Source organism: Squalius cephalus (genome assembly GCF_949319135.1).
Source record: "Squalius cephalus genome assembly, chromosome: 15".
NCBI lineage: Eukaryota > Metazoa > Chordata > Actinopteri > Cypriniformes > Leuciscidae > Squalius > Squalius cephalus.
The window spans coordinates 30,527,422-30,538,096 of NC_137136.1; the positions used below are offsets into that span (position 1 = coordinate 30,527,422).

Genomic DNA, 10,675 nt, shown 5'->3' on the forward strand with positions numbered 1-10,675 from the left:
TTTGATTGCAGATATTGGGACCTTAGCAAATCTGAACACAGATTGTGATATTGTTGAGATATGGCACTGAAAGAGGAGACAAGTTGCTCCTTTTTCAGGAGAAATAAGACTTTTAGAATGAAAATCTGAATGAGATTTATTGCCAAGTATGCTTACACAAAATTAATGTTTCTTGGTGACAGAAGCTTCTAGTGCACAGACAAAAATAAGTCACAGATAATAAAAATAAAATAGATACAGTAAGTGAATAAAAAAAATATACACAAATGCAAAATAGACAATATACGTATGTATGTATGTACAAATATAATAGCAGGGGAATGTGAATAAGAAAAGAGGTAGGATATGTTAAATAAATATAAGTATGTTGAGTATTAGAACTGTCAAATTCAGCACCTCTGATGACATTTCATTCATAATGTCACAGATTTGTATATAAACAGGAAAATAAAATAATCATTGATGAAAACTTCACCAAATGTGAGACAAACTCAAATTCCGCTGTAAAGCAGCTCTAAAAAGACAGTATTATTTAACTCAATTTAATGCAGTGTTGATTAATTTGTTTAATAATTGTGTAAAGTTCATCAATTATGAAATGAGCTCAATGCAGCTATAAAGCAGCTCTTCAGAAGATAATGTTGGCATCATTCAGCTCAATTCAGTTTAAAATTTTTTCTCATCCGATAGTGTCAGTGCAGTTAAACCGATAATATTACTGAATAAAAATATTGTTTCGTAATTTTGAGCCTTTTAATGTGAAATGGAACAGGAGACGTGTGTGAAACCCATAAGGATGGTAAAGCCAGAGGATGTAGAAATGCTCTCGTTGTGTTGTGTGGATTTGGAGCTAGGTCATTGTCGGGAACATGGCTCTGATCTCCCTTGGCCCACATGGCTCTGTGTACACAGGGCAGGAGACTGCCATCTTGCGAACTAATCTGCCCCCCTTGAAAGTGATAATTGGTTCCACAATACTGGCAAATAAACTACTAGTAATAATACATGAGGAAAGCCCTGCAGTACTTCAAAAATGACAGTTTACTAGCTATCAAAAATGTCTTTGAATAAGGTTTTACTAATGTTCCCATTAAATTTATGAAAATGTGTTTTTAGCACACTGAAGCATTACCTGACTTTTTCCCAGCACAAAGACCAGCCGATCAAACGGACGTGGTTCTGTATGCGTTGGCGTCCGATGTTGCACGCACATGTGAAACTAAGAACACTTTGTTACCTCTTTCCTTCCACCCTCTTGAAGCGTTAGCACAAAAGGCACTGTGCTTCAAACAGCAAGCTTAGCTTTAGGATTATGCCAGGAAAGCGGGGCTCTTCTTGGATTGGGCCTGTTGTGGCCCTTCTGGCCTGCTCCTCGCCCCCCTCTCTGCTCCCCTAATCTGATTTTTACCAGCCATCTTTGATCTAGTAGGGCCAAACCAGTTGGGTCTGCAAGTGCAGATGGAGAAAATTTGGAGATTAGCTGCTTTCCCTTACAGCTTTAGTGGCTAATACCTGATTAAGGGCCCAATCAAGCAATTGTCTCATGGTTGGCTATCGGAGGGCTACTGGCTCAAGAGGAGGGGGTGGATGAAGGTTGATTCGGTAATGGATACTCATTTTATCCTGGTCCACTAAGAAGATTAGGCCTCGGGTGTCACATTAGCCATGATCTCGGGGCCTGAGTTGGACCCTCAAAGCTTCTGGACATGGTGCTGCTTCAAGCTTTTGAGTAAACAAGACAGCTTGAATTCCAAGACCCCATGTTGTGGCATGAATAATATGCAGCCTTACAAAGTAGCTGAAGATCTCAGAGCATGGTGCGAAAGACCCCCTCCCTCTTCTTTTAAAAAGAGGCAAGATGATATTATCTGAAGCGAACCATCTGGTTTCAGTCAGAAGAAACAACCTGTGTAGATGGCAGGACCAAACATACCCCAGAGCTATCCCAGCAGTTACGCTTCCTATTTGGATTGCCTCCAACAATGTCCAGCGTCCATGAAATAGTGCCCACCCCCCATCCCCACACACACTTTTTTTTTGCATCATTTCTTGTTCATATCCTACTTCCTGAATCAGAATTTGAACGCACTACTATTCAAAAGTTTGGGGTTTGAATTAATACTTATTCAGCAAGAATGCATCAAATTGCTCGAAAGTGACAAAAAATGTATATTTCAAATAAATGCCATTCTTATAAACTTTCAGCAAATCAGCATAGTAGAATGATTTCGGAAGGACCATGTGACACTGAAGACTTCACTCTACATCACTCACAGGAATAAATTACAGTTTAAAATATATTCAAATAGAAAATGGTTATTTTAAATTCTAATAATACTTCACAATTTTTACTGTATTTTTGAACAAATAAATGCAGCCAAACACCGTAGTGTACTTTGTACATCCAATATTTTCACAGTACTAAAATATGAATCATAATGTAAAATGAATTTGACATCCAATCATTTCCTGTCTCCAGGGTCTTTCAACCGTTCCACCCAACTAGACATTAATCCACAACGTGAAAAGTGGGAAAGTGGCCCCTCTACATATTCCTGTCATTTTCAAGTAGAGGTGAGTGACTGCCAAAAGATTACAGCAGAACAGTGGCAAGGACAAAATTCCCCAATTAAGACCCTAAAATATGCGGCTAATACTGAGCTATAGCTGACAAACCATTGCGGAAAATTGCGTTTTGACCAGGGGCTTTCTTTATGAGCAATTTGCCCTGAGTGGGGAATGAATTTGCTTCAATGACAACTGTTTATGTAGCCTTGTTAGGGAGACTTGTTTAGAGCCATTCGAAAGCCCATTACTGTATGGATATCATGGGAAACCGGCACTCAATATAATGCAGCAGTGCTTTGAGAGTCATTAAAAATTCTCTCAAAGACAGTCATAAGCAGGCCTGTCAAATATCGCACACTTTGTATTGCAGAAAATGAGAACGACGAGCAATACTAGCAATTCTCTGGCACCTGGGCAGCTCCTGTTCAATGCTTTAAGTCTAGAGGGAGGATTTTCCTGAAGAGCATAGAGTATCAATTTCCTCAGTGTTTTATCTCTTTAACTCTGTGCCGGTGGGGATGCACGAACGGGGGGGGCTCTCACCAATTACCTCCTGCATCTCTTTGTTCTTATTTCTAGTCCTCAAGAAATAGCGGCGAAGCCTGATTATGCAGGCCCTTTATACACAAAAATAAATAAGCTGACATTATGGTGATTACTACCTTACCCTGCTCTGTTTTGTTCTGTCGATGTAAACTCCGGCCCTGATGAGATTCTCCTCTCATTACCCGAGACCTTTATCTGAGTCTTGTTAGTATAAGCAGCCACTTTGTGCTCTAAAACTACTGAATCGGTCCTTTCTGTCCAATTAATTACTGAGGAGGAAACAATCTTGTTACTTAACCACTTGGATTTTACGCCTTAAAGTGGAAAATGGTGGCGAACAGTTGTTTGTGCTGGTTTAAAAGAAGTGGTGGAAGACAGAGCGAGTGAAAGAGATGCATTTGGGCTAAGGTGGCAATTAACTTGATTAAAAAGTTATTTCTCATTAATGGAAGAGCATTTCATTAGCAATGCCGAGGTCTTGGGTTTGATTCCAAGGAAGTGCACTGATCAAATGTGTACTGGATGCACCGAACTTTGAATAGAAGTGGATTAAATGAAGTAGATAAAGTTTTAGGTTCAGATAAAACCTGACGTTCTGGGGAAAGTTATTCAAGACAATGATCCTTAACCCACATTAGCAAGGGAGTGGTCAATGTCCTTCAACACCTCAAAGACGGGTTAGTTCACCCAAAAATGAAAATTCTGTCATTAATTCCTCACCCATAAGACTTTCGTTCATCTTCAGAACACAAATGAACATCTTTTTAATGAAATCCGAGCTTTCTGACCCTCCATTGACAGTCTACAGTCTAAGTCTACTCTGAAATGTTAACTGGGAAACTGAGAGATGAAACCATGTTGATGACCTGAGTCTGTGGTAGAGTAGTGAGTTTAATGTGAAACTCGAGGTCAGGGACCAAATCTATTCTGTGGGGTGCGGACTGGAGTTGGTCCTAGAGCCTCCGAACAAATCTTTGGGGTGCGGATTGGATCGATTCCTTTCCTAGAGCTCTTCCTGTCCGATTTTAGGGAAAAATCGGATCTATTGGAGAAGTCCATAACTGTATCATCTTTATATCTCTTTTAATCCCTTTTATAACTGCTTTAATTTCCCTTGCTTTTATTTTGTGATTATTTTAATTCCTTTCTGTGTAAAGCACTTTGAATTGCCATAGTGTATGAAATGTGCTATATAAATAAACTTGCCTTGCCTTACCACTTTAAAGCCCCAGAAATGTAGTAAATACATCATTACAGTAATCCATGTGACTCCAGTGGTTTAACCTCAACTTTATGAAGCAACTTGAGTGCTTTGTTAGCATAAAAAAGCATAATTTACCACATTATTTACACAATATTCAAGTTCACGAGAACACCACAGAGCATGCGTGTTGTATTGATGCGAAAGCAGACATTGTTGTGTTTTTGCATAAACGCGTTGGAGATTAATAAGCACTCACGCCTCTTCATAAAACTGAGGTTAAACTGGAGTCACATGGATTACTTTTATGATGTCTCTACGACCTTTCTAGGGCTTAAAAATGGTAGTTGCGTAGCTGTCAATGGAGGGACAGAAAGCTCTCAGAGTTCATTAAAAAGATCTTCATTTAAGTCTTACGGGTTTTGAACGACATGAAGGTGAGGAATTAATTTTCAGTTTTGGTTGAACTAACCCTTTAAGAATCTCTGAATTTGAAACTGTGATGTACGAGCAACATCTGAACTACCTGGAGCAAATCTGCTGTCTAGAATGAGTAACACCTGAACAATTGGTAGAATCTGCACATAAAAAATAATTCTTCGAAAATATCAGTGATAGGAATATCCACAGAGTGTTAAATCTCAGTGTAAGATGTGGGATTCAGCATTGGGGAATGAGACTTTTGCAAGGCACTGCACACAGATATTGTCATGGTCATGGCCTGAAGTAAGTTTGCGCAGTGTTTTCCTCGGGGAGGGCTGAGTTAGCACCTCTGTTCTCCTCTGGTCAGCTAATGAGAGAGGCCTGCGGTTCTGCCCCTCAACCCCCTCCGACTGGAATCGATCCCTGATGTCAGAGGCCGTACATTTGGCCTGCTAAGCCACCCACTCCCCTGTGAGCCAAATTAGCGCCCTAACACACCGGGGCACCAGCGGTAGCCATTGTGTGTTCAGACTCAGGCGGCCTGGTTTTCGGGACGCTCACTCCCGCAAGAACGCACTTGAAATGAATGAAGAGTTCATATCCAGAACACTGAATACAGAGCCTTAACATCAATGAATGTTAAAACTCTCACTCTGTATCATCAAATTTTGTGTTTAAAATATGATTCATTGTATTTTATATTTGAAAACACAACTGCAGACCACGGTTATTATAGTTAACTAAAACTAAAACCGTACAAAAACAAATAAAATGAAATAAATGAAAATTTGAAATAAATGAAACTTTAGCTGAAGTAAATTAAAATATTATTAAAAAAATCTTAAACATATTTTATTTCAGCTAGTTTAAATGTTTAAAGTTTAACTTTAAGTACTAAAAACAACTAAAACTGAAATAAAAGTTAATGAAAACTATTTAGACATTTAAAAAATACACAACAAAATTACTAAAACTTCAACTACAATTAAAATGAAGACAGAAAATATAAAAACTAAAACTAATTCAAAATATTAATAAAAAACTAAAACTTCATGTACACAATCATAAAAAAAACTACAAAAATATAATACAACTTCACCTACAATTAAAATGAAAACAGAAAATATAAAAATAAAAAATATAAAACATTAATAAAATCTAAAACTTCAAGTACACAATTCTAAAAAAAAATACTACAAAAATATAATAAAACTTCAACTACAATTAAAATAAACAGAAAATATTAAACAAAAACTAATTCAAAATAGTAATACAAATGTATTCAAAATATATTCATAATTAACAATTAATAATAATAAAATGTAGAAGAAAAAATTATACTAAATTATTCTATCATATTATGCTAAAAATAACACAGTTGTAGTCCAATATTGTATAAAACTACTGTCTGACTTACAGTAGAAATCTGAATTCTAGGGACTTCCTGACAAACTTTGTTACACAATTTTGTATATGTAAAAACACTGAAGTTGTCAAACACTCTGGAAAAACATTCAGGATGTAACTGTTATTTGAAAATATTAACATAATAAAATGTTTTTTGTTTTTTTTTGAATCACTGAAATGGAAATTATGAACTGATGCTGCGTGTAGGACTTGGTGATTAATTAGCTCTATTACTAAAAGCATCTGTAAATATAAATGCATTTTATCTTGTTGAAATATCAAAAAGATATCTGAATGTATTCTGTCAGACAATTCAAGCGTTCAACAATGCCTTCTTGAGCTTGAAATCTGTTGAAATTGTCATTCACCCCCACCAGACAGTGTACAAAGAGAAGATTAGACAATTTATTTTGCCATTTATTATTCAGAGGTAATGAATCCTTCTCTGTAAAATTGAGATCTGCATTTAGCTGTCAGCATCATTTTGGATAAGAGATGACTGACATTTGCTCCGGGTGCCTTGCGGTATATTTGTTTGGTCTCTCGTCTCAGACGTTTGAGTGAGTGATAGATTATTCCACTCCTAGATTATGTTGTGAAATATTCAAATGATCATTTCGTCTGCGGGGGCAAACACGAGACCCGCAGAAATGGATTTATTGTTTGTATATTATGAGGCCTTTGGTGGCCCTTGCTTTAGCAGGACACTCCTGTGAGCGGCTTCGGGAGAGATTTGGAGTCAGTCAGGTTTACTCTACATTTTAAAACGGAAAATAACGGTACTTATGATTTGAGTCAATTAATACTATTAATACTAATCTCACCACTCAATGTTGAAAATTAAATAAAGTCCAAATTAAATAAATGCTTTTTGTTTGTGTGTGTGTGTGTGTGTGTGTGCCTGTGCGTGTGCGGTTCTGGGAAACCCTACGTTATTGGGACAAAATGTCCCCACAAAGATTGAAATATATTTTTTGGTCCCCATGAGAAAAACAGCTCATAAATCATACTAGGTGATTATTGAAAATGTAAAAATGCAGAAAGTTTTGTGTGATTGGTAGGTTTAGGTGTAGGGTTAGTGTAAGGGGAGAGAATATATAGTTTGTGCAGTATAAAAATCATTAGTCTATGGAAAGTCCCCATAAAACATGAAAATACAATGATGAGTGTGTGTGCGCGCGTGTGTGGTCCTGGGAAACCCTACGTTATTGGGACAAAATGTCCCACAAAGATGGAAATGTCCAAAATACTTGTCCTTTTAGGAACATTTTCTGGTCCCCATGAGAAAAACAACTTATTAATCATACTAAGTGATTATTGAAAATGTAAAAATGCAGAAAGTTTTGTGTGATGGGTAGGTTTAGGGGTAGGGTTAGTGTAAGGGGAAAGAATATACAGTTTGTACAGTATAAAACATATTATGTCTGGGGAAAGTCCCCATAAAACATGAAAACACAATGATTAGTGTGTGTGTGTGACTGCCAACTGGCATCGTCACGCTTGAAATGCGCACAGGAAACATGTTTGGAATATTTGAATTTTAAATTTTGTGTCATGGGCCGAGGCGAAAAAGAACACAATAAATAAATAAATAAATAAATAAATAAAACAGACTAATTCACCTGTTCTGCCAAGATCTCTTTGCCACAGTGAAAATCTTCAATTTAGTCAGTAAACCTGGGTTACTATTAGAAATGACAGCTGAACTTGATGAAATTGTACGATCAATTGGAAAACAAAATTGCAATCAGACCAACATGATTTCCTGGTGCTCAGACCATGCTAATTCAGCTTCCAAACACGGGTAAATGTATTTAAACAGCATAATGGCATATTACCATGCGGTCCTCCTTTTTTCACTGTTTGCTTCCCCCATTAATCTCAAACTTCTATTTGCATGTAAATGTGGTCATATTTTATATCATCAAAATACATGAGGCTCTGCCGCATAGTTGCGTGCGTGTGTGTGTGTGTGTGTGTGTGTGCGTGCGTGCATGCGTGCGTGTTGGGCGAGGGGCATGGGGCATGGGAGAAAGAAAAAAGAGAAATACCGAGCCAAAGTAATTCATTGAACTCTGATGCACAATTACTGACATTTATGAGGAATTTCAAAGGGGTCAGTCCTGGCTGGGGTCGGAAAATGAAGAAATCAACAGGGAATGATATCAATACGGCAGCAGTTGGAGGCAGAGAGTTAGTAGCAGGTGTTAAAGGGTCACATAATGATTAATAGTGCGAGAGCAGGGGTTTCTCACCCACAAGCGCCGGGACCTGAACCTTCAAGCTCAATAACGGAAGGGCTGTTCCAGGCTTCTGTCCTCTCACTCCCTCTCTTTCCCTGCTGGTATAAAAAGCAGAGATTGCTGATTCCCACTTTAACAACTTGAGAGCCCAAATCCAGAGGGACTCCGTCACACTGCTCGAGTCTGCTCAAGTGAGAGAAAACGGGAAGAGGGGGAGTCCAGGGGAAAGAGAGAGGGGAAAAAGAAGAGGGGAGGGAGATACACAGCAATGATAAAGGCTTAATTGCTTGGCCATCACTATTTCATATGCAGTTTATCCTTTATAATGCTTGGATACCCCAGAAGCAGCACATTCATTTTACATCATGTAATATACAGTACCAGTCAAAAGTTTGGAAACATTACTATTTTTAATGTTTTTGAAAGAAGTCTCTTATGCTCATCAAGCCTGCAGTTAAAAAAAAAAAAAAAAAAAAAAAAAAAACAGTAATATTATGAAATATTATTTCAATTTAAAATAATAGTTCTCTTTTTTAATATACTTTAAAATGTAATTTATTTTTGTGATGCAAAGCTGAATTGTCATCAGCAAGTACTCCAGTCTTTGGTGTCTTATGATCCTTCAGAAATCATTATAATATGCTGATTTATGATCAGTGTTGGAAACAGTTGTGCTGCTTAATATTTTTTTTATAACCTGAGATACTTTTTTCAGGATTATTTGATGAATAAAAAGTTAAAAAGAACTGTATTTATTTAGAATAGAAATCTTTTGTAACAATATACACTACCGTTCAAAAGTTTGGGAACAATAACTATTTTTTTTTAAGAAATTAGTACTTTAATTCAACAAGGATGCGTTAAATTGATAAAAGGTGATGGTAACGATTTATATTGTTAGAAATGTTTTTATTTTGAATAAATGCTGTTTTTATGAATAAATGCTGTTAACGTTTTACTCAATGAATCCTGAAAAAAGTATTCCAAAAAAATATATTAAACAGCACAACTGTTTCCATCATTGATAATAACTGAGTATCAAATCATCATATTAGAATGATTTCTGAAGGATCATAAGACACCAAAGACTGGAGTACTTGCTGATGAAAATTCAGCTTTGCATCACAAAAATAAATGACATTTTAAAATATATTAAAAAAGAGAACCATTATTTTAAATTGTAATAATATTTCATAATATTACGGGTTTTTTTTTTTTTTTTTAACTGCAGGCTTGATGAGCATAAGAGACTTCTTTCAAAAACATTAAAAATAGTAACGTTTCCAAACTTTTGACTGGTACTGTATATATATATATATATATATATATATATATATATATATATATATATATATATATATATATATATATATATATACTGTATATACAGTACATTACATTGATCAAAAGTGACAGTAAAGACGTTTTTAGTGTTACAAAAATGTATTAAAAAGAATAAGATATTTATCTTTAAATATCATTTACATATATTATATTTAAATATAATTTAAAGACAGAATATATTCATATTTTTAAATATATTCAAAGAGAAAACGGTGTAAATATAAAACAGTTTTTACTGTATTTTTGATCAAATAAATGCAGCCTTGATGAACATAATAGACTTATTTCAAAAACAACGATCATCTCACTTACTTCAAACTTTTGACCTGTAGTGTATATAAATGTATTTTTCTGTGAAACACCAAAGGAGATTAAGATTTTTTTTTCTCATATAATGACAGTTTATCCTGTGATCCATATGACTCGTGCGCTATATTCCAAGTCTGTCAATCGATATGGCTTTTTGTTTAGTCAGTTTCTCTCACAAAGGTATTACTTCATAAGATTTTGCATATATAGCGAACAAGGCAGACTAGCTACTTCTATGGTGCTTTTTGAGCTTGGTATCATTTGGAAAAGAGCTGTTTGAATATTCTTTTGTGCTTCTACAGAAATGAACAACATCGTATGAGTTAGACAGTGAGTAAATAATGTTTTTGGATGTCCTATTCCATAAGATCGGTGTTGTGTTAATGATGGAAAATCAAGGGTTTCACTTTATTTTGATGGTCCCTTTTACACATTCTGTTGACTATAAGTAACGTTGCACCTTCATGTCTACTGACTCTCATTAGAGTGTTAGTAGAGTATTAGTAGGGTTAGGGTTAGAATAAGTTGACATGTACTTGCAAAGTTACTTATAGTCAGTATAGTGTCTGTAGGAGGATCATCACAATAAAGTGTTATCAGATATTAAAGGATCACCAATTAGCATTAAGCTTTG

General features: G+C 35.8%; 1 long non-coding RNA gene across 1 annotated transcript in view; it reads right to left on the minus strand.

The window, feature by feature from the left end:
• The window catches only part of LOC307172118, a 32,411-nt gene extending 23,830 nt beyond the window's left edge, over positions 1 to 8,581 (minus strand). Inside the window, exon 1 of the long non-coding RNA XR_013823662.1 lies at positions 8,401 to 8,581. This is a non-coding gene — a long non-coding RNA (uncharacterized lncRNA). The remainder of the gene's footprint in view (positions 1 to 8,400) is intronic.
• Positions 8,582 to 10,675: the final 2,094 nt, after the last annotated feature.